We start from the raw sequence: 25626 nt of genomic DNA on the forward strand, positions 1-25626 counted from the left end.
CTTATTCCCATTACCAACCTCATGTGGCTTTGGTTCGTTTTTCAAGATTTGAAGGGCATTCAATGGCTCACACTCGTCCTCGGCTTCCACTATGCTAGACACGCCATCATTGAAAGTTGGGTGTGCATCTTCTTCATGTGTGGCCATGGACTCCGTTTCATCCTCACATTGCTCTTCATCATCATTGTCAACAAAATCCACCATATGCTCGACACACTCTTTATCATCACACTTATTTTGAAACAAGCACTTTGAAGGAGTGAAGTTGGATGACAACCACGACGAAACCTTCGTGTGATAGCTAGGATGAGATAGGTCCATCTTCTTTGGTGGAATGCTCCTTTTTCTCGTGTCACCACCATCATGTCGGGAGTTAGAGCCCTTCCAATATGAGGTAGTGTTTCTTGGATGAACTTGCTTGTTTAAAGCGACACTATCTTTAAGCATGGTAGAGGTACTAGCTTGCATTGTGGACACTTGTGTATCTATCTTGCCCACCTTATTTATCAAGGTGGTCAACATCTCCTCAATTGTGGACTCGGCATATGAACCCATATTGATGTACCTACAAAACAAATTGCACAAGACTAAAGACAAGTCCCTTTTTGTTAGTAACACAAACAACACACACACCCGAGAATGGAGAATTTAGTGAGGAGCTCACTTCCCATAATGTAAATCCCTTTTCCCCAAACTCACACCCAATGTCACTCGGAGGGCTTAGAATTTTGGGGGCTAGGATACTCTCCCTCACTTGCTCTCAAGATGTTAATCCACAAGGGTAGCACAATTTAACAAACAAGATATGCAATGAGTCAAGTAATTACTAGTTCTAGAAGCCACAAGATATAGTGAAAGCAAGGTGCTAAGCCAATGGGACAATTCAACAAATACTTTGTGTGCACGATTTCAACCCACAACAATAGACCAGGCAATTGATGTAATATTGGCCTACAACTTTGTAACAAACAAATTGATACACCCAATAACACATATATCAACTTATGACTAAAGCCCAAAGGTAGAACTTGAGATATCTCTTTTTCTTTTCTTTTCTTTTTTTGTTCTTTTTTTTTTCCTTTTTTTTTCTAACAATTACAAGAACAAGAACCAATGGCTCTTGATACCAAATAATGTGAATCTTAGGGATTCAAGACACATATGTTTGCCCCGGACTTGCTCTTGTAAATATTTCAACAACCCAACAAATCCCAACAAGAAATGAAACAATAAAAATGGTGGAAAAGGAAGAGGATGGAGGTGTTATGATTTAGATAGATGCTTGGAACCTATGGACCTTCTACAAAACAATGAAGACAACCCAAGGCAACTTTCACCAAAGCAAAAATCTAATGGCTCCACAAAACTAGCAACACAAGAACTAGAATTGCATACCTTAACATTCAACCTAAGCCCGGCAATAGATTGGAATGCAACCACAAGGGATTTTGATAAATCTTCAAATGAAGATGGGTGCTCACAAATGGAGTCTTTGTTCTTCAACAATGTTCAAAGTCTAATGACAAAAACCCTAGACATGGGTATTTATAGTAGAGGTTAAAAGTGCAAAATAAAAGAGGAAAAAGGAGCAAAAATTGCAAGTAGCACAAAACGCCCGGGTCGGGCGATTTTCCTCTCCAGGCCGGGCAAACTCTCTGTGGTCGGGCGTTTTGCTCGTTCGACTGTGCGGCTTTTGTAAAACGACCATAACTTTCTCATCCGAGCTCCGATTGAGGCGTGCAAGGTACTCAGGCAAAGCTCTTTCGATGGAGAATACAATGGTGGTCTTTGAAAAGCATTTGGACATCATATGGATAGGCGAATCTTTGCTCGAATCTGACCCCAGTTGCGGCTTGACTCTTTGTCACCTCTTCTCTTCACTTTCCTTGGTTTAGCGCTACCCGGATTCGTATCAATTATGCTTTTTAATTTGAATTCCTGCCGTTGGAAGTGTGGTAGGTGATCCATTCCGAAAGAAAAAGCATCGGTATTCACTTCCTCATTCTCCATTCACCATTTTCCCCAAATTGAGCAGCCCTTAATTCCCATCGCCTCCTCCGACTCACTCTACGCCGACGACCACAACGCCCTCTCTACACAACGCAGTCAAGTCCCGATTCGCCCTTCGTTCCACCGCCGCCTTTGCTTTCGGTTCGCGAGGTCTCATCACCACCACTCCATCGCCGTCAGAACGGAGTTGCTGTGCTATTGTTTGGCAGCCGCTGCCGTGGAATCACCGCAATGTCTCGCCGTCGCAGCTGCTGCCTTTTTCCCTTGTTTATTTGTATTTTCCTACTATTTTTTGTGTTCCTTTTTGGAATTTCACTGTCTTTGTTGTATGTCACCGTCTGATTTTGGTGCCGCCGATTCTCGCGCTCGAGAATCCACCAAGCAGTCGCTGCCATCGGGGTCTCACTTCGGTCGGTGTCATTCTCCAGCCATCTCGGCTTCATTGTCACTATCAATTTCATCGGACAGCCGTGGACTTCTCGGCTTAAGTAAGTTTGGCTAGATATGTTAGGGAGTTAGATTTGGGTTCATGAGATTGGGTTCTCTTCTTGATATGTGAGTGATGTCCAAACATTCTTGGGATGAAAGAGCAGGTCACCGCTTGCTTATTTGTAGATTGGTGTTATCCTTTGAGCATTTATCTTATAATTTGGGCTCAGCCATTGTGAAAGCTAGACCCACTGACTCTTTATTTTATCTCTCGGTTTTGGTGATGAAACAATTGTGTGATAGTGAAACTGATTGGGACTAGACAACAAACATAAATGGATTGAAAGAAAATCTTTATTTTGACTTGGTTGCTTTACTAGCGACTTTTATTCTCTTAGAGTGATTTTTTCCACTGCATGTAAGGGTCCCACTATGTAGTAAGAAAATGTGGTTTTTGTTAAATGCGTCTTTGGAAGGTTGAAATATAAACTAGAGTGTGGGTCATGAACCAAAATGGAAATTGCTAATATTTAGGAGACACCATATGTAGTAATTGTGCTATACTATTGGGGAATGGATGGACCAATTGTTACTAACTTACTAGTATCAGTGCGAACCAAATGATTATACAATGTTGGGGAGTCAATTATTTTAAGCTAGATTAGTACTGTGAATTAGCATATGCATATTACAAGTTCTATTAATAGCGCTTATAACTTTATCCTACTGGCTAACTAAAATCTCACACTTCTGAATTCTTTCTTTATTCCTGATTACGTATTTGTTTTCTTCCCTGTTTCTTAATTCAGTAGTTGTGTGGCAATGGAGGTGTTCTTGTTCTAGTTCAAGCTGTCATGAAGTTAAAGTTATCGGGCTCAGACAATATTTCCTCATACATGGCTGCTATCTCCCGCCTAAAATCTAAAGCTTTATCTATTGTGAGTGCACCTTCCAATTAAGATCATTGGATATATGTCTGTAAATACTACAACTGCTGGTAAAGTTAGCACACTTGAAAATTTTTATGTGCTTATGCTTTTGGTCGCTGCAGCTTTTGTGCCTTTGTGAAGCTGAAAGTGTATCCTACCTGGATGAGGTGGCCAGCAACACAGCAACTCGGGATATCGCAAAGTCTGTTGGACTCGAGGTATTGATTTCTAAAATCAAAGTGTAATGCAGTTTCTGTCATAACTCTCGGAGAGATACATATTTAGTTGCTTTTATGATAGACAAAGATTTCCCAGACCCTTTAGATCTATTGTTACAATTACATTGAAAAGCCAGCAAGTTTTGTTCTCTGAAAATAAACTGAAATAATCTCAAATGTGCTGCAGAAATTTTACACATCGAGAAAACCCAAATACGACACATTTCAAACTTTTTCTTCTGATTTTTAACTGCCTATTATAATCCTAGTTTGTAGTATAGCCCAGTCGCAATTGGGTCTATAACAAATGTTTATAGGTATACCATACAATAAGCATTGCAATATCTCCACTTTGAGAAGATTTTGCCTTCTATACATATACAGTTGTCAATTTCTCATTTTACCTTACTTCTATCATGGGCATATGTTTTGTATTTGTTCTGCAATTGCCGAAAAAATGTTTGGTATAGATTCAAGACAGTTAAATGGTCCCCCCTAGACAAGTTACCCAAAGGGTCAACTGGAACGTAATACAAAGCGCTTGGCAGATGTCGTCTCAGATGCTTCAAATTTTTCGGTCATTCATCATGATAAAAATTGTAAGCTTTCCATCAATACAATTAATTTTAAAATATTATAGAGTGCTATATATTCCATGGTAAGGTTTCTTTGCTTTTCATGATCAAATGTCGAAAAGAGTCAAAGCATGATCAGAGTTTCTAAGAAAATGTCTTTGCTTCTGTGAACACACTAATGATGTGCTTGAAGAGATTTTGAGATCAAATTGCTGGTTTTAACAAATGGATGTTAATTTTATGAAAGTAACTTTAAACTGAAAGGTGATAGTTTGAGCACCTGCAATAACTTAGACTTAATGATCACCTCTGTGCTTATCTTATCTTAAATTGTATTTTCCATGTTATTTAACCAAAAAAATAAAATTTATGTCTAATAAAAAACGTCATTACCATTGGTGTTTTCAAATAAAATTAAATCCTAGAAAAGAAAAAATTGAAATGCTATTGATAATGATGTTTATAAAATGTGTTCTATATAAAAAAAAGAATGACCTATAAAAGCAGTCCCAGAAGTAAGGGTTTATTTCACCACTAGTCCTTTAACTTTAAAATATCCCTAGTAGTCTGTGAACTAATGGTTTATTTCAAATTTGGTTCTTTTGCCCTTTTTATACCCGAAAATGCCCTTTTTGGGTAAAGGGCTTAAGCTCTCCCCCACTTCTTACTGGTCTTCCCATTGCCCCTACTAAAATCCTATCCCCCACCAAAATGCGCATCTTCATCTTCTTCAACACATCATTCACCACGCACAGCAGTTCCATCCTCTTTTAACAGCGACGCGCGTGAAACTAGCCTGGGCTGGCAATTTTAGACACAACATGAACCTGCACGAAATTAATGGCTTGGGTCAAATCTTATTGGGTTCGAGTCCTTATCGGGTCGACACGTTAAGAACATAAAAATTTTGTGTCGTGTTCGTGTTACCCGTTAAGAAATTGTATTATAATAATATTGATTTTTAATGTTATTTTAAATACCTAAATTTCGTGTTGTGTTCGTGTCGCGTCGTGTTCGTGTTGGATTTTGTTGTTATGAAGTATGAATCTATTAATCTTATTATTAGATTGTGCAATCAGATTTTAAGTTCCTCATCAGATTCGAGGTTTTATAATTTTTAAAGCATGAGTAGTTTTTAAATTTTTATTATATTCTTACTGTGTTTTCAGGTTGTGTAGTTATAGTGTCGTTATCGTGTCGTGTCATGTTTGTGTCGTGTTGACCTAAGATGGTTCGTGTCGTTAATGGGCTCCTATCAAGTTCGGGTTTGGGGTAGTAGGTTGTGTTCGTGTTTATCCTTATTGGGTCATGTCTTTATTGTGTTGATACGATAACGACCCAACACGCACGATTTTCCACATCTACCTGCAACGAAACAACCGTGCTGATTGCCTGATTCTTCGTGAGCGGCGAGCTTATCATCGGGGCAGAGGAGCGGTGCCAGGGGGTGTATTGCTTTTTGAAGGTATCTCGAGCTTTAGCACGTTTTTGTTTAGTTGATGTTGCTTTTGCTACTGCTACCTTTGAAGGAACTGGCAGCGGAAACGCATGCATAAATCAATTACATAATAATCAGATCTATTTAGCGGATTATTTAGACAAATTCTATTCGCGTAATTATCTCACGTATCATGCTGATAACTCAAATAATCACATGCTTTAAATTAATTGAAACCTAAAACATGTTGTTCTAAGGTTTAGCCATTATACCTTGATGATTCTCCAAAGAATCGTAGATTGCTAGCGCCTTCTCCACGTGAAGATCTTTAGTACAAAACCACGGATCTTCTGACTGGTTCCCGGACTGTGAACTGATATCAGGGTGGGCTGATCTCACCAGCGCACTAGGACTTAAATAAAGAAGACAGAAATCCTTTCCCTCGGGGGAGAGAAAATTTCGACTACTACTAGGAGTAGGGGCCGAAAATTTTGAGAAAATAATTAGTGTATATTCTGTCTCCTTTATTCTCCTATTTATAATAAGTCACATATTGGGTCCAGACAGGGATCTATGGAAGGCTTTGGATATGGGCTCCTCCAATTAGCTTTTTACTAATTAAATTAAACCCAATTTAATATAAGCTTAAAATTGGAATATTACGAGCAGCCACTACAGAAGTAATACTGCACTCCCCATCCAAATCCGAAATTATAAGTACTTCGGGTTTCCAATAATTTATATTTATTTCCCGCGCTTAAGATAGAAACATCCATTAATTAATTATTGCCTGCTATGGACTTAATTAATTAATATCTTATTTATTCCAAGAGAGGACTCAGCAAGAAAATCTTATTTATTATTCACAGAGTAATTAAACTCCAACTAGCTAGGTTCCGAATAATAAAACCTTATTTCAAGCTTCAGTTGAGGATGTTATCAAACGAGACTCACCTCGCGCACGATTCAACATAATAGCAATCCTAGCACCGCTAGATATTAATCACCATTACCCAATATACCAGGCTTATTGGGTTGCGAAAAACCCGCACCATTTGGTAAGTCAAAGTAGTGCATAATCAATACCGTATGCTCAATGCTAACGTACATTGATTGAGAAATAATTTACGAGACCTCGTCTTTCAGTAGATAGCATAAAGACTGTCTCGCTGTTAGATCCATTCAGTGCTATACCACACCAATGTCATCTTATTTCAGTAAGGGTTAGAAATAATCGGACTGACATTGCAACCTTTCACGATAGGTAGTCTAAGCCTATCTAGGTTGTGAAATTATTCTTTTTCTTTATTTAGAACTGACCGTGTTACCTTAAAGTGGACGACGCCCACAACCGGTCTACTAAAACAAAAACTTAGACTTTGTTAAATTACTTATACATTTAAATATGCAATTAACATCCATTAAATGTAAAATATAACAACATTATGACAAAAATGATCTGTTTATTCATTTGGAAAATAAAATAAGAGTTTTAACAGTATTCAATCACTCGAAAGGTGATTTCTAGTATACAAACTCTAACAATCTTCTCGCATTGATAGGGTTTTTAACGGTAGAGTCGCGGAGATGAAACGCAGTTGGCGGATGATGAGCAGCGGTAATTTCTGGCGGAGAGCTGAAATTGATGCGATTGTCATGGTGGATGCATGAAGAAAGAAAAAGAGAAGAAGGAAGAAAATGCGATAAGACATCCCTCAAAAAGTCATTGGGAATGACAACCCTGAAAATTAAAATTCTTAAAGGACAAAAATGCCCTATTCACTTTGGTGGGAATTTTCTGGCAAAAATTGTGCAAAAAGACTGCTGGTGAAATAAACCTTTAGTTCAGGGACTACTGAGGATATTTTTAAAGTCCAAGAACTAATAGTGAAACAAATACTATTTTTGTAGTTGACTCTATAAAAAAATAGGACACGACATTCATTTGTACTCATAATATAACCACAATCTCCCTCTCTCTACAAAGCGGTTATTTCAACAAGAAGAGGCACAATTTTGTCCATTCACATCAACTATTATTAAGATTTTGTGAGAGAAAAATTTGAAATTTTCCATCTTCTGGTAATAATATAGCCAACACTATTCCTCAATTTAGACTTAGTTTTGGTGGCTTATTTTTAATTCGTCATGTATACTTATTCTCGGTGAATCTCACAACAATAATTTAACATAAAGTATTGGAAGACAATATATGACTACTACTAATAATATCGTGCATTATCGGGGTTAACAGGTATACCCGCTACCTGCAAAACTCTAAAACACAATACAAGATTCCGCCTCGTTTCCTGTTGTCTTTGGATAGCGAGTACCCGTTACTTGCTACCCATTTCGAGTATCGGGTCGGGATGGAAATTAACCGTTACCTGCTACCCATTTCGCCGCCCTTACTAATTATTTGTTTCATTTTGCCATTTTCATCCGATCTTCATTTATTATTCCATTTTATTTTCACAATTTTTGGTAAGTGGACCATATCTTCCACTAACTCATTTCACTCATAATTATTATGAAACTAATATATAAAAGTATGATTAATATTTTATAAATTTTTGTCCTTTAACATTTTTTTTAATAAAGTCAAACAATATTTTAAAACTCGCATCAATTAACTTGGAACAATTAATGGGGAGCGGAAGTATAAAACATATCTCATCCAATAAATCATAGGGTATCAAGAGTGGAATTCGAATATCAAGAGCAATTTATAACTAAGGTCCAACTGTCATTATTTTGAGATTAAGTGATTTTGATTCATTTAGTGCATAATAATGAAGTCTGGATTTTAATAAAAATGAAGTGAACTGGATACAATTTGTCGTAACACGTTGTCGAGTGGATAGCCTCTGCAATCGAAAATAAACAATATGACGTATACCTAAATGATTTTTGCTTATTGAAGCCAAATAAGATCTAACTCTTTTTGGAAACCATATGAATATCAATTTTCCCATATCAATATATGCATTGCAATTGCGTCGTCCATGCCATTTTTTCACACTGTCCTATAGATTATATTATTTTTCTCCTTCATATTATATAAATAATTACTTCTAGCTTTAGTGTTGGCCTCAAAGATGAAAAGAACGAACATCATGAAACAAAAACTCATGCTGATAATTCTATTCATTTCTCCATTTGTAACGTATAGTGGTAGACACAAAAAAGCTTTGGTATTCGATATTAAAAAGTATGGCGCGAAACCTAGTTCAGATATTAGTCAGGTAAAATTCAAATTAGATGACACCTTCCTTGTGCGGCACGGGATTTTATGCAGTAAATTTTTGTGTGTTAAGAGGAGAGAGTAAAGTAAGAGAGAAGGAATAAAGTAGAGTTAAAGGTGTTTTCATTTTAAGTAATGGGTCATCTTGGTTGGGACAAACCAAAAAGGAAAGTGGGTCATCTTCAATGGGACGGAGGGAGTATCATCTTCTATCCTTATTCTTTAAAAATATCAACTGACGTCCTTACACATATTGTTGAAGAAATTTTACATTGTTCTGGAACAAAATAACATCCAAGCTGTAATGGTTATAAGTAGGAGTGTCAAAATGGATATCGGGAATTGGATACCCGATATCCAAACCCAAAATATCGGGTAATTGGATATCCGATATCCGATTTTTTGGGTTTCGGGATCAGGTTCGGGTATAGAATTTTTGGATTATCGGGTATCGGGTTATCCGATACCCGATCGGGTATACCCAAATTACCCGAATTACCCGATTTTTTTAATTAAATATAATAAATTATGTATTTATTTTATTATTTTAAAATTTTGACTAAAAGTTTATAGTTAATTTTCTTAAAAAATAATAAAAATAAATAAAATTAAAATCCAAAATCGGAATTGGACACCCGATTTTTCGGGATTGGATACCCGAGTCGGGTATTTGGGTACCCAAAATTATTTTCGGATCGGGTATCGGGTATTAGATTTTAGGAAATTCGGGATCGGGTACCCGAAATTTTCGGATCGGGTACCCGCGGGTATCCAATTTGACAGGCCTAGTTATAAGATTTTTTCTTGAGAGAGAACCGTTAATTTTTTTCATTCAATTACTTGTGTGTCCCGACGAACAATTATTTGTCACATATTTTGATGGACTTTTCTTGGGGGAATAAAATAGATCAAATTTACAAAACTATTATTTTCGTGTCCTTATCTTAGGCTTTGACAAAAGCTTGGATGGAGGCAATTGCATCAAGAAATTAAGGCAAGCAAAATACATATTCCACATGGGAATTGGTTGCTAAGTCAAGTGAATCTACGTGGCCCAAACATGGCACCTATTTTGCTTCAAGTCGATGGCACTGTGAAGGGTTATACAGATCTTCAAAAATTATCCGACAAACGAGCGGAGTGGATTACATTCAGCCATATTAACCATTTTATCCTTTCCGGCGGCGTTTTCAATGGCAGCGGTCAGGCGGCCTGGAAATCAAATGATTGTAAGAAAAATCGAAATTGCATCAAGCTTCCTATTGGAACTTTTATCTTTATCGTCATCATCTGATGATAAGTATAGAAAATTACTCACATAAAACAGATCTAGATTCATAAATAATATTATACGCGCGGTAGCATTGAAACACAACCTACTTGTTGCATAGTTTGTTTGTAGGGTTTGATCATATTACAAAAGAAATGTAGGAAACATCTGTAGATCCTTGCGTATTTCCTGCGCCAAGAAAATTAGTTTTATTCTCCATATCTAATTCTCAATAGAAAATACTCCCTCGTCCCTTAAAATTTGACAACATTTGACCCGGCACAAGTTTTAAAAAATGTAATAGAAAGTTGATTGAAAAAGTTAGTGGCATGTGAGTCCTACTTTTATATATTAATTTTTAAATAAAATGTGAGTGAGAATGAATTAGTGGAATATAAGGTCTACTACCAAATATGGTAAAAGTGAAAGGTGACATATTTTTAGGCAAGGACGAAAAAGGAAATAGGTTACAAATTTTTAAAGACGAATGGAGTATATTTAGCCTTACTACCGCATGAGCCCTATGCTAATGACACTATTTTGTCTTCTGAGTATCATTTAATTAATTCTTAGTGTAACTATAATTAATCTAATATCACACTTGAACGATTACATATATAATTTGCAACTCAAACTTTGTGTCCTTCAGTGGATTAAGGGTATCCTTGAAAGTGTGACTATTAGGTCATATTTGGTTGTCAGAATTTTGTGTGGAAAAGTAATCTGATTCTTTAAATTTTAAATTTATGTGTTTATTTTGGTTTTAAATCAAACTGGGAAAGTAATCAGAATCCCGAGAACAAAGAAAGTTAGTATAACTTCTCAGGATTCTGAATCTTAGCTTTTCTTAAGTATTCTTTTTTCCATTTTTAGGATACTTATATTTTTAATGCAATATAGTATAGTTTTATTATTATTATTATTATTATTATTATTATTATTATTATTATTATTATTATTAATATTATTATTATTATTATTATTATTATTAATTACAATGTTTTAAAAATAATTTAAAATTATAAATCATAATTAATTTCACTATAATAAATAACTATGTAAAATTATCATAATTATAACTATATTTTATAATATTTCATAATAAGTAATTAATAATTTATTAAATAATGAAAGCATAATTATATAAGATAAATAGTACAACAAATAATAATTATTATATTTTATAAATTAATAATTAATCAATAAAGTCATAGTAAAATTTTAAATTATAAAATTTATTCAATTATAATATTCGTAAAGATTATAATTATAATAATAATAATAATAATTGTATATATATTTTTTTAATAAATGAGTATAATACTCCATGTAAATATAATTACAATTACATTATTATATATTATGATGGAAAATCTGTATTTAAACTATCCATCGTAATAATAAATAATATTATTATTATTATTTGTAACTTAAAATTTATTAAAAAATTTACATTGTTATTCATTTTTATAAATAAAAATAATAATATTTTTAGTTTGGTGTTTAAATTAAACATAAATTCAAAATCTTGATAATTTCCAAACACATGAAAGTAAAGTCTTAGCAATCATATTCCCGGGATTCATTTCCCTAGGAATCATTTTCCTTGCCAACTTTACTTTTCCGTCAACCAAACATGGCCTTAGTTTAGACCCCATGTATTGATGATGATCTAATCAAAGTCTGCACAAAACTTCTAGACTTTGTTGGCAACATAACTCAATATATGAAGGATATTTATGTGAATTCAGTAAAAAAGTAATGAGAATCTTGTAGTCAAGTTCTTGCAATACTCACCAACCCAACAAAAACAACCAAGAAATTAAACAACATAAATGGAGACAATCAAACAATGAGACAAAGAAGGTGACGGAGTTATGAAATTGTTTAATGTTTGGAACCTTGGACCTTCTCCAAAACAATGAATGCAACCCAAAAACTGCTTTCATCAACACAAAAGCCTATATGACTCTACTAAACTAGCAACACAAGAAATAGTAAATCATAACTTCCACCATGCTGCGCCCACATCCCTTCAATTGTTCTACAGTATAATTGTTCTTCAATTGAACAATGAACTTAGTTCGCCAAAAGAACAATACAACCACTAGTGAATTTAATTAATTCTTCGAGGTTGAAAAAGAAAAGCAAAAAAAAAAAAAAAGAGTTAAAGCTAAAATAGAAGAAATCCTAGTGCAGTATTTATACTAAGTTAAAAAAAGTGAGGAATTTTCGTATTCGACAATAAGTAACTCCCTCCCAACTATTACTTTATCATCCTATTTCTCCAACTTTACTCCCTCTATTACTTTATTCTACTTTAGTGTCACGACCGCCCTTCTAGGGTATAATAAATGCGGGCGATCGCGACTTAGGCGGACTTAAATACAACAAAGAACATAGGCTAGGGTTTCATTAAAAGGGTTTGACCAAAGTATTTAATAAACAATTAAAACGATAAAAGTATCGGCTTAGCAATGAAATCCAATGAAGAATAGATATCAAAATTTATGCTCAAAACGACAGGGGCTTAATGTGATCCAAAATGTATCATGTCTCAATATTCTAAACAAAATGAAGTAGTTTCAAACTCAATCAAACGATAAGAAGCTCATGTTTCAGCCGAAGCAACCAAGAGAAGGGTGAAGTCATGTATAGACACAACTACACTCGGAGTTTCAAAACGACCATATTATTCAATTAACTTGCTCAATGCCGCCAACCGCTCGTCGCCGCTCAACCTGCACATAGGGAAAACACATACAAGGCTGGGTACTATAAACATACTCAGTGGACTTATGCCGAAAATATTCTTATCAAAAATTTTAGTTATCATGCCAGTTCCAGGTGTCCAACGGGGTTTCATCTTTAGAAATGCCCGAGGCACCAAAATATTTCCTTTAATCAAAATCACGGTCGCGCAACCATTTTTCTGATCGACGTTTACCATATCCTCATTCTACATGACAAGGAATGCGGCCGCATTCCAGGTCACTAGACCGGCCAAACCGTACGGCAGCACACGGTCTAACATTGGTGTACACTAACCCAAGTAGAGTTTGCGGCTCTACAAGGATCCGAATTCGATTTAATCAATAGTGGCATAGCCACAAGGGATAGGCACGACAAAACAAATCACGACATGATAACACAGATTTCACTCTCATCAATAAAGATTTAGGACGCTGTCCTTATTTTAAAAGAAAAGCCCCACCTCAACGGTTTCAACTTTCCTTTAACACCAAAACGCGCTATCCCTTTCGACGGTGACACTTTGAGAAAAACCTTATTGCCGGTTTGAAAATGCAGGTCGGTTCGTCGGACATCAGCGTACGACTTTTGTCTGTCTTGCGCTTCCTTTATCCTTCCACGATTTTTTCGAACAATTCTAACCATCTCTTCCACTGCATCAGGTTCAAGTACTCTTCGCTCGCCAACTTCATCCCAATAGAGCAGAGATCTATACTTTCTTCCGTATAGAGCTTCGTACGGCACCATGTTTATCGTTGCTTGTAGGCAAATTCAATCAGCGGTAGGGATCGGTATGAAGTGCACACACTTGGTAAGTCGTTCTATAATCACCCAAATGGCGGTGTTCCCTTTTAGAGTCTTTGACAAGGCCGTCACAAAATCCATGGCGACGTGCTCCCACTTCCACTCGGGTATCTCTAGTGGTTGTAATTTTCCATACGGTCGTTGATGTTAAGGCCTTCACTTGTTGGCAGGCTAAGCAGCGCTCCACGAATGCCGCTATATCCCTCTTCATGCCATTCCACCAAAAGGACTTCTTCAAGTCTTGATACATCTTCGTACTTCCCGGGTGAGCAGTATATGGAGTCTCACGAGCTTCACTCATGATCTCGTTCTTGAGTTCCTCGTCGTTTGGTACGCACAGTATCCCTTCGAATGTGAGGGCGTTGTCGGACTCCTCACTAAAACTTTCAGATTTGCCAGTTCTCACTTCAATTCGAATTTCTTCAAGTTTCTCATCCATCCGTTTTTTTTTTTTTTTTTGAAGGAAAAGAAGAGGTTTATGTAGCCACCATGTTCAGAAAATCAAGAGCTTAAACAATATTGAACCATAACGGGATATAAATTTTTTGGCAACAACGACAAAAGTATTCTAGAATACAACATTCATGGCTGCTGTGCCGTCTCAGTAGTTGGAGCGGTTGGAGCGGCAGGCATCCTGCCTTGAAGTCCTTGATACTGTTGATGGTTTTGTTGATTAGGTGGTAGCACTGGAGGAGGCGGTCCCATGTAGCCATACTACTGGTAGTATGGTGGGTAAAATTGACCTGGAGGGGGCGCCTGCTCGGGTAGCCATACTGCTGAGCTTGTTGATGCTGCTGTTCAGAACCACCTCTATTTTCATTAGACGCAGATGACCCACTGGAAGGCCCCTCTTGAGGTGGAATGAGGGCACCCATCCTCTCGGGATCCATAGAAGGATAATATGCCCTCAAATGATGAGGCAGAGGAGGAATGTCGAAATAAGGCACTAGTGGCGGTTGTGTCTGACCGCCAAGTGGGGGAGCCTGAAGAGGCTGTTTCTGTTGTTGCGATATGACTGCCCTTGGGAGCAACCCACTTTGAGTCACGGCTGCTTGCCGCTTTGCTTCATCAGAGCCTTCAGAGTCCAGCTTTGGAGCTTGGGGTCTGCCCCACAGCAGCTTCATCCTCAAGCCTTTAATAACTAGTTTGTTAGCAAGTTCCTCAGCTTTCTCAGCACCTTCTCGTGTCGTGTAAGTACGAAAGCACAGGCCCTCCGGAGAACCATCTTGACAGACTCTATTTCTCCATGTGCATAGAAGTTGTCTCTTAGATCCTGCTCGGTAATCCTAGCATCAAGTGTCCTCCCACATAGAGGGTTCTAGTGCTCTCATCATCGGGAGGCTCCAAAGAAGGCATCTCCCCGGCCTTGCTCAATAGCTTCATTGCCACTGGATCATTCACTCCGTAGTAGCGATCTTTAATGTTTTGTTGAGACAATTCACCTTCAACAGGCATCTCGTGCCTGTAAGGGCACTCTGGACCTCTTGTACATTGACCACGAACATAGAAACTGCAAACATGAGCTCGGTTTCTCTTGTAATATGGTGTGGTTCTCTGGAGCTTCAAAATAGTACATTTGGACGAGCCTTTCCAAATGAAGACTCATAATCAATCCCAGCCCTTACCTTGCGATCATGCTCCTCTGCAAAGTATTCCCTATTCACATCATTCTTTGGAATGGCATCATTAGAATCAATACTCAGAGCAGTATCGTGAACCTGAACGGGCAATCCATACTCGAGATCCAAAAGGCAAACCTGACAAACATTTTTCAGCTTACTACAAGTTTGGCATATCTCAGATTACTACAAGTTTCTCATCCATCCGTTGTGCTGCAACGATTTTTGTTTTCAGATCTGGTTCAACCACTAAGGTGGCAATTTAGCATTCCACTGTTTCAGGTGCCCTTACCACTTCCAATCACAATTTACTAAACTCTCGCATCAAACTTTCCTCTTCTGTCAGAAAAGTAGCTAGATGCGAATGGTTCTGCCGGCTCAAAGCATCTGCCACTACATTTGCTTTACCGGAGTGGTAGTTGATGCCACAATCGTAGTCCTTTAATAGTCCGAGCCATCATCGTTGTCGCATGTTCAAATCCTTCCGCTCGAAGAAATATTTCAGGCTCTTGTGGTCCGTAAAAATTTCACATCGAACTCCGTAGAGATGATGCCTCCAAATATTTAGGGCATGTACTACTGCTGCTAACTCCACATCGTGGGCTGGGTAGTTCAACTCGTGCGGTCTCAATTGTCGTGACACGTATGCGATCACTTTGTTGTTTTGCATCAACACGCATCCTAATCCAACCTTCGAAGCGTCGGTGTAGACTACATAGTTCGCTCCAGGCTCTGGCACTGCAAACACTGGTGCGGTCGTGAATTTCTCCTTCAAGAGTTGAAGGCTCGCTTCAGACTCCGGGGTCCAATTTACTTTGACTACCTTCTTGAGTTGTTGGGTCATTGGTCTCGCTATCTTGGAGAACCCTTCTATGAACCTTCGGTACTATCCTGCCAAACCTAGGAAACTCCGAATCTCGTTCGGTGTCTATGGTGACTTCCATTGTTGTACGGCCTCAACTTTGGCAGGTTCCACTCGGATTCCTTCTGCCGATACAATGTGTCCAAGAAAGTTTAATTCGTTTAGTCAAAACTCACACTTGCTGAATTTGGCGTATAGTTTCTCGGTCCTCAACGTCTCCAAGGTGATTCGTAGATGCTCCTCTTGCTCCTTCTCATTTTTCGAGTAGACTAGAACGTCATCTATGAAGACTAAACGAATTTATCCAAGAACAGATGGAATGCTCGATTCATCAGGTCCATGAATACTGCAGGTGCATTTGTTAGTTTGAACGGCATCACAACGAACTCGTAGTGTCCATATCTTGTGCAAAACGCAGTCTTCGGTATGTCCTCCCTTCGAACTCTTAGCTGGTGATATCCGGACCTCAAGTCCATCTTTGAGAACACGCCGGCTCCTCGAAGTTGATCAAACAGGTCATCTATCCTTGGCAGTGGATACTTGTTCTTTAGGGTCAATTTGTTCAACTCTCTATAGTCGATACACATTCTCATCGACCCATCCTTCTTCATCACGAAAAGTACTGGTGCGCCCCACGACGAGACACTAGGCCTAACGAAACCTTGGTCCATGAGCTCCTGGAGTTGTATCTTGAGTTCCTCCAACTCTTTAGGCGCCATTCGATATGGTGCTTTGGATACGGGTGTGGCTCCCGGCTCGAGGTCGATCGTGAACTCCAATTGTCGATCTGGCGGCGGTCCACGTAACACTTCGGGAAAAACGTCTGGAAAATCTCGCACAACAGCGACGTCTTCCACTTTCCTTTCATCCTTCTCATTGCCGTGAAGATAGACGAGATAGGCAGGTCGCCCCTTTCTCATCATCGCGATAGCTTGCAGCGCAGAAATTATCATGGTTCGTCGGTTCATCGAGATTCCATGATACACGATAGGTTCTTTTCCTGGAGCTTGTAAAGATATTTGCCTCTCCTTACAACGAATCGTCGCAAAATTCGTGATCAACCAGTCCATTCCTAGAATTACGTCGATATTTCTCATCGCCATAACTTGCAGGCCGTGAGCGACTAACTTAAGTTCTCCTAACACAATTTCTAGGTTCGAGCATGTTCGTGAGATTTCTACTGTCCCACCCACTGGTGAAGACACTATCACCTTATGTTCAAATTTTCTAACAGGCAAGCTCAAAGTGTACACACATATTTCAGATATAAACGAATGCGATACGCTCGTGTCAAATAAAAGGGATGTTGAGGATTTCGCCCATACCTGTCAGATTTTCCTTCTCGCATTTGTCTTGCTCAGTCTTCGGTTTCTTCTGTTCCAACATGAGGCTCCTTATCACGACGATATCTCCATCGACGGGCCTGACTCGGCGGATACTTGTGCGGTGGGGGACTAAGTGGCGGTCCATCCCTCGCAGCTGCCATGGCTGGGAGTAGCACACCTAACAAGCCAATCATATCGCCTCGAGGCTTGTACTCGGGCGGACTGAACCACATAAATGGTAACGCAGCTTGAGCAGTCCATTCACTCCAAGGAGAAGGCAGGCTGTGGATAAGTCTCGAGATCCCCGCGTGATGGGTAGCTCCTCCATACGCGTATGCATCCATCCAGCGGTCGTAGAACTCAGTGACGTAGGTCAGGAGAAAAGACTTTCCATCCCATTCAAAATCTTGGTAGGTTTCTATAGGGAAAACCTTGTTCTTCGCGTAACGGTCTCGCATTGGTGCGTAATACCGGTTGAGCATCTACAAAAAGGAAATCTCAGCATCAGCACAAGGATCGAAAGAAATCAATAGTGTATGAGGTTTCAAATGATGCGGAGAGTATGATGGATATGTATGTGTCGAACGATGGAGGTGTGAAGGTAGTATCATATCAAAAATAAACGGAATTTCATTTCTGAGGTAAATGGTTCGTATATTTTCGTGTTTTCGATAACTCACAATTCGTTCTCGTAAGTCGCTCGCCTCGCATTCGGCGTTTTATGCCTCCAAGTTCGATATCGTCACAAAATATTTTTCATTCACAACACGTTTTATAACTATGTATAGCAGCTCATGTTCATTCTCATAATATCGTTCATCATACAATCAAGCAATCACATTCACGTAGAGTTCTATTCATTCAACTCATAGCGGTCTTAACATATAACCACTTGCATAACAACATTCATCATTCTTGCATAGTCGAAGTTAGAAATTTCACATTCATGCATATTCGTCATTTCATATTCCAAGAAAATCTCAAAATGTCACAACAATTTTTATTCATTTCAATTTCCAACATTTCATAATTCATATCAGTATTCATCAAGATACTTGTTACCTCATCCATCGTGGTTGAGCGGAGACGAGTCGTGGTGTTGAGCATTCGATGATTATCGATTAATCAATTTACACATTTTTAGACTTCAATTCAAAAAGACTCTTGGGTCCAGAGCGGGCTCTGATACCAACTGTAACAGCTTGCCATTCTAGGGTATAATAAATACGGCGGTTGCTACCTAGGAGGACTTAAAAGCAATACAAACATAGGCTAGGGTTCCATTTAAAGGGATTTGACTGAAGTAATTAATGAACTATTAAAGCAATAAGTCAACGGCTTAATCATCCAAGTTTTTAAGGGAGCGTACCTGCCCAGAAGTTTCACGGCTACCTCGATTGTGCTCATCCCAAAACAGGATAACCCGATATCCTGGTCGGATTATAGACCAATTAGCCTCTGCAACGTGACAAACAAAATTATCACGAAGCTTCTTACGGCTAGACTTGCGCCCCTGCTCCCGCTGATAATCTCCCCAAATCAAAGTGGATTTTTTAAAGGCCGGCTCCTCAATGACAACGTTCTACTGGCACAAGAGATGTTTCATGAACTTGCAAAGGGCTCCCCGGCGCCCAACGTGGCGATCAAGATCGACATGGCTAAAGCCTATGATAGGGTTCAATGGACTTTTCTTGCGGCTGTCCTGCGACGCATGGGCTTTCCAGAGACTTGGGTAAGCTTGGTTGGCAGATGTATTGGATATTGTTGGTTCTCGATCTTAATTAATGGTGCTCCGGCGTGGTTCTTCAAATCCACCCGAGGACTCCGACAAGGTGACCCCATCTCCCCGGCCCTTTTCGTGATTATGGCTGACTACCTGTCGAGAGTTTTGGATAGACTCATCCTCGGCAGAAAGGACATGGTCTTCAAAGCGACACGATATTGCAAGGAAATTAGTCATTTGGCCTATGTTGATGACGTCTTGATCTTCACACAAGCTAGCACAAGGGCGCTTGGGAGGCTCAGAAGGTGCCTAGCAAATTATGAGGCCATATCCGGACAACAAATTAATCTTGCCAAGAGTAACTTTTATTTAGATGCAAAACACGAGCAATGGGCAGCCGCGGTCCAGACAGAAGGGGGATTCTCAAGAGGTACGTTTCCGTTCCTCTATCTTGGAGTCCCGATTTATCGGGGAGTCAAACGTACAGATATGTTTTTGTTTATCCGGGAGAAGCTAGCCAAGAGAGTTAGTGGGTGGGCTCATCGACATCTCTCGTTTGGAGGAAGGCTCACCCTCATCAAAAGCACGCTAGAAGCCATCCACATCCATATTTTCCAAGCAATCGAGCCGACGAAAGGGGCGCTGGGAGAACTTGATCAGATTCTCGCAAGATTCTTTTGGGGATCCACTAATGAGCACAAGAAAACGCATTGGATTAGTTGGGAGCAAATTTGCCTCCCTACGGCCGAAGGAGGCCTTGGTGTGAGACGTTTCAAAGAGGTCCTCAGAGCTTTCAGCCTCAAGCTTTGGTGGAGATATAGAGAAAACAAATCTTTGTGGGCTACTTACCTAAACTCGATATACTGCAGGAGAGCCTCTCCCCTTACAACTTCGATCTCGGGCAGGTGTAGTCCTACTTGGAGAAGGCTATCTAGAGCTTGGTCGACGGCACAACCCCACATTAGATGGATGGTTGGAAATGGGAACATCCTTTTCTGGGATGAGATCTGGTTGGGTGATACATCGATTAGGTCACTCTGCCTTGATGATAGAGGAGATCCAATGGCTCGCATCTCGGATTTCTGGACTGATGGGCAGTGGAACCAGGCAAAGATACAACAACTCCATGACCAAGAAGGGTTGCCACAAACAGTCATTGAGGATATCATCAGCATGCCAATTTTGGATGGCCACCAAGACTACCCGAGATGGATCCTTTCACAAAGGGGAAACTTCACTCTTCATTCGGCCTGGGACACTATTAGAACGCATCGCCCTATCATTCCGGCACTCAAAGATTTATGGAATATGGGAATCTCATCTTCCATTTCTATTTTTATCTGGAGACTCTTATCAAATCGCATTCCGGTGGACACGAAATTGCAGTGGAGGAACATCGAACTTGCATCCAAATGCCATTGTTGTTTGAATCGTCCTAGGATTGAGACTTTGCAGCACCTCTTTGTACAAGGGGAGGGAGCCCTCAAAGTCTGGAATGAATTTGACGCATGGTTCCCAGGTAACTCGCATCCCCTCCGCCTTAATGATACTATCCCGGATCGACTCGAAAGCTGGTCGAAGAGGTGCGGTCAGCCGACTAAGGCTCATTTAAGTGGAGTGATCCCCTGCCTTGTCTTTTGGTTCCTATGGGCTGAGCGCAATAAGAGTCGCCACTAGGATATCAGCTTCAAGGCCTTCAACGTGGTATGGCAGATTCAAATGCACCTTTGGAATCTGATGAGCAGCGGAAAGTTGGGCCCAAAACAATGGAGAGGAGTCCGGATGACCATCGACCCTCCGCCTAGAAATGATAATGGCTTCCTCCAGATGATAGTGAAATGGCTTCCTCCAGATGATAGTGAAATGGCTTCCTCCAGATGACCCTTGGCTCAAACTTAACATTGTGGGAGAGTATAATGCCGAGAGTGGTCTGGCCAGCGGAGGAGGGATCCTACGCGATCACCTTGGTTGCTTGAAGTTGGCTATCTGCTTCCCCCTTAGGGCTACATCCATATTTGAAGCGGAGCTCATGACCATCCTCCACGGCCTCCAAGAAGTTCAAAGCTATAACCGACCCATTGTGATTGAATCGAGCGTTCCCCTTCTGATTGCGCTCATTAATGCAAAGGAGTTAGGACCAGCACACTCGAGAGTACCGATGGCGCGCCTTATCCTTGCGCAAAGGCAAACCCAGTCCTGTTTCTCTTTCATCCAACGCGAGGGGAACAAGGCTGCATGCTTGATGGCAAAACGGGGCGTGGATTTGGCTTTCACTGAAAAGTTTGATGCAATTTCAGCTCCTAGACTCCTCCGAGCTATGATCCGACTGGAACAAATGGGCACCCCGAATATCAGAACCGCCGATCCTGAGGAGTATGTTTTTTGATTCAGTTTGGCCACTAGAGTAGGTAGGTGTCATGCCCGTACGGGTCTTGTCCCCCTCTTACTCTTGTGGTGCTGTCCCTTCTCCCGGCACGTCACTTTTGGGCGTGGCCAAGTTATGTACGTTGGTTTGGTTGTCTATGATATAAAGGGATGAGGGACCCACGAACCCTCAACCGTCTGGTGTTTAAAAAAAAAAAAAAAAAAAAAAAAAAACGGCTTAATCAAGAAAACAATAATGGATAGATATCATAGAATATGCTAAAAAGGCAAGGGTTCAATATAATTCAAAAACGCATTTTTGTCTCAATATTCTAAACCAAAAGGAAATAGTTCAATTCAAACAGCGATACTAAGTTTCAAGTTTCAGCGGAAGCAACCAAGAGAAAAGTGAAGACATGTATGAAGACACAACTCCACTTGATGTTTCAAATGATCATATCATTATTCAATTTATTAACCATACTCAGTGGACTCATGCCAAAACATTTTAATAGATATGCCATCCTTACCATAGTGAACTCGAGTTTGCATTTATAAAAGAATATCATCGAGTATCACAAAATAATTTCATAGACTGGCCAGTCAAACAATTCCTCCCATTTTCTCAACAATCAACAATTTCATAGTGCGACGAAAGTGTGGCCACACTATTCGCCCACGAGACCGGCCGACTAGCAAGGACGGCTCCCGATCCCAACTGTGTACACTAGCCTGATAGGGCTTGCGGCCCTACTCAGACCCGAATTCGTTTATATAGCCCTATAGCCTAATGGAGCGGACTCACAAACTAGGCATCAGGCACACAACATAACCAAAACAATCACAGGCATGGCATAACATAATCCAGCCTTATAACACCATAATCAATATTTTGGTAATAAAAGAGTTTAGTGAATAAAGTCCACCTCGATTCCTTAGATCACAAGTAGGTTCTTCCTCTTGCTATCACTCCGAGAGCGCATGTTACCACCTTTAATTTATGTGTATCACAAGTAAGTCTCAATCATCTGCTCATAATCATGCATGTTCCCAACGTTTTCCCCTTTCCCATTAACTCATTTTAATATCACCATTCAAAAATCAAGATTTTATTATCGTATCACTTTTTATTCGCACAACAACTCCAGATCTATCATCGAAACATGTCACGCATGAGTGTTTTAAAACACACCCACACGCATACACACAAACACACACGCACCAACGCGCACACACACACACGATTCACACACCCACACATATATGCACCCCATATTCATCAATTGTTTCCCCTTTCACTCAATCTATATGCATGAAGGTTCAAGAACACCGATTAATCGGTAGATGAAGAAAAGATCAATATAAAAATACCTTTCTCGATTGAACGAACGGTAGAATTCAAGTAATAGCCTTGATTCTTCAAAGATTCTTGAGTTTCAACTTCAATTCTTCTCAAAAGATGAAGAAATCTTGGAGAAAAGTAAAAGAAAAATTTGGGAGAGCGGGGACGTGATTTTGGGGAGTGGGGGGGCATTTTTTTGTGATCTAGGGTTTAGGTTTTGCCTCTTATTTATAGAGTGCAAGATATAATCCCATAATTAAATAATTAAAAAGATTTGAGGAGATATGGGAGGAGTAGTTGGCATGATTTTAGAGAGAAAAATAGGGGAATTCGAATTTTATGCTATTTAATTAGCATATGATTAAATTTGGATATTTTACGGAGTAGAATAAAATATCACGGAGCAGAATAAAAATAATAATCCTCCCCAAATAAATAGGTAAAGTGGCGATTTTTATTCCTCTCCCACAAGGAATTTAATTAGTTTCCTAATTAAAATAGGATATGGCATGATCTTCTTAGATATGGTAAGATATGCTAGAATATTTAAATTTATTCATGGAAGAGAATAAACAAGAGATCAAATAATATAATAAAATAATCCCCTCTCCTATAAATAGGGGATTTTCGAAAATCTCCTTGAAATAAGCATAGGGGTCGAAAATTTCATGGAATAAATAAGGAATAATCGGACTTTGGATTTAATTTGGATATTTATCCCAAGTAAATAATTAAATCCAAGAAAAATAGGATTTCTTTCCAATAAATAGGGGTGGTCGAAAATTCCAATTAAATAAAGATGCTCCTATTTAATCTCATTCATCCCTTAGGAATAATTCACCACAATTTTTACATCGCCCCGCATCAAAATATTCACATAATCGCATCACAAAATCCACCATTCTAATTTCACCTCCACGTCATATTTTTCAACGACCTTGACCATTCCACGGCCACGTTATATTTTCCACAATGTTGACTATTCCATAGCCACGTCATATAATCAACAAGTTTGACTATTCAACTCAAACTCAACTCCAAATCATAATTAGGTCACAAAGAATCATGTAATAAATCACTCATCAATTAATCCATATACTTCATAGCATTAAAAGCATTTAATGCAAAAGTTTTATGTCTCAGAGTGAATCACGTGCTTCGGGTCGAACACGTATTTCTGCAATTGCGACACATGAAAGACGTTGTGCACGTTCCTAAGGCTCGGCGGTAGCGCCAATCGATAGGCTACGGGTCCTACTTCTTCAAGAATTTCATAAGGTCCGATAAAACGCGGTTTCAACTTTCCTTTAACACCAAAACGCGTTATCCCTTTCGACGGGGATAACTTGAGAAAAACCTTATCGCCAGCTTGAAATTGTAAGTCGGTCCGTCGAACGTCAGCGTAAGACTTTTGTCTGTCTTGGGCTTCCTTCATTCTCACACGAATTCGTTGAACAATTTCAATCATCTCCTCAACTGCATCGGGTCCAAGTACCTTTCGCTCGCCAACTTCATCCCAGTAGAGTGGTGATCTACACTTTCTTTCGTATAGTGCTTCATACGGCGCCATATTAATCGTTGTTTGGAAGCTGTTGTTGTAAGCGAATTTGATCAACGGTAGTGCGGTCTCCCAACTTCCGCCTCGGTCGAGCACCACGGCTCTCAACATATCCTCGAGAGTTTGTATCGTCCTCTCGGATTGCCCATCGGACTGCGGGTGAAACGTCGTGCTAAAGTTTAATCGTGTTCCAAGCTCGCGCTGTAGACTAATCCAAAATTGTGAAGTGAACTTCGGGTCACGATCAGACGTAATCGTCACTGAGACTCCATGCAATCGCACGATTTCTTTTATGTAGATCTGAGCTAGTCTATCCGATCCGTGAGTTATAGGAATCGATATGAAGTGCGCACATTTGGTGAGTCGGTCTACAACACCCAAATGGCAGTGTTTCCTTTTAAGGTCTTTGGCAAGGCCGTCACGAAATCCATGGCGATGTGCTCCCATTTCCACTCGGATATTTCCAACGGTTGTAACCTTCCGTACGGTCGTTGATGTAAGGCCTTCACCTGTTGGCAGGCTAAGCAACGCTCCACAAATGCCGCTATGTCTCTCTTCATGCCATTCCACCAAAATGACTTCTTCAAGTCTTGGTACATCTTTGTACTTCCAGGGTGGGCAGTGTATGGAGTCTCATGAGCTTCACTCACTCATGATCCCGTTCTTGAGTTCTTCATCGTTTGGCACGCACAGTCTTCCTTCAAAGATGAGGGCATTGTCGGACTCCTCACTGAAACTTCCCGATTTGCCAATTCTCACTTGCATTCGAATCTCCTCGAGTTTCGCATCCATCCACTGTGCCGTGACGATTCTCGTCTTCAGATCTGGTTCAACCACTAAGGTGGCAATTCGTCCTTCCACTGTTTCAGGTGCCCTTACCACCTTCCAATCGCAATTTACTAAACTCTCGTACCAAACTTTCCTCTTCTGTCAGAAAAGTAGCTAGATGCGAATGGTCCCTCCGGCTCAAAGCATCTGCCACTACATTTGCTTTGCCAGGGTGGTAATTGATGCCACAATCGTAGTCCTTCACTAGTTCGAGCCATCTTCGTTGTCGCATGTTCAAGTCCTTCTGCTCGAAGAAATATTTCAAGCTCTTGTGGTCCATAAAGATTTTGCATCGAACTTCGTAGAGATGATGCCTCCAAATATTTAGGGCATGTAC

The 25626-nt window shown here is 39.7% G+C and overlaps 2 pseudogenes; one reads left to right on the top strand and one right to left on the bottom strand.

Annotated features, from left to right (window-relative positions):
- The first annotated feature begins 3335 nt into the window (after nt 1-3335).
- Nucleotides 3336-25626, top strand: part of LOC148926337 (polygalacturonase-like) — a 29576-nt pseudogene continuing 7285 nt past the window's right edge.
- Nucleotides 14251-17619, bottom strand: LOC125189821 (zinc finger CCCH domain-containing protein 40 pseudogene; annotated as a pseudogene).

Source organism: Salvia hispanica, chromosome 5, assembly GCF_029641045.1.
Source record: "Salvia hispanica isolate PSC_SH4W2 chromosome 5, Shi_PSC_v1, whole genome shotgun sequence".
In the NCBI taxonomy this organism is placed as follows: Eukaryota; Viridiplantae; Streptophyta; class Magnoliopsida; order Lamiales; family Lamiaceae; genus Salvia; species Salvia hispanica.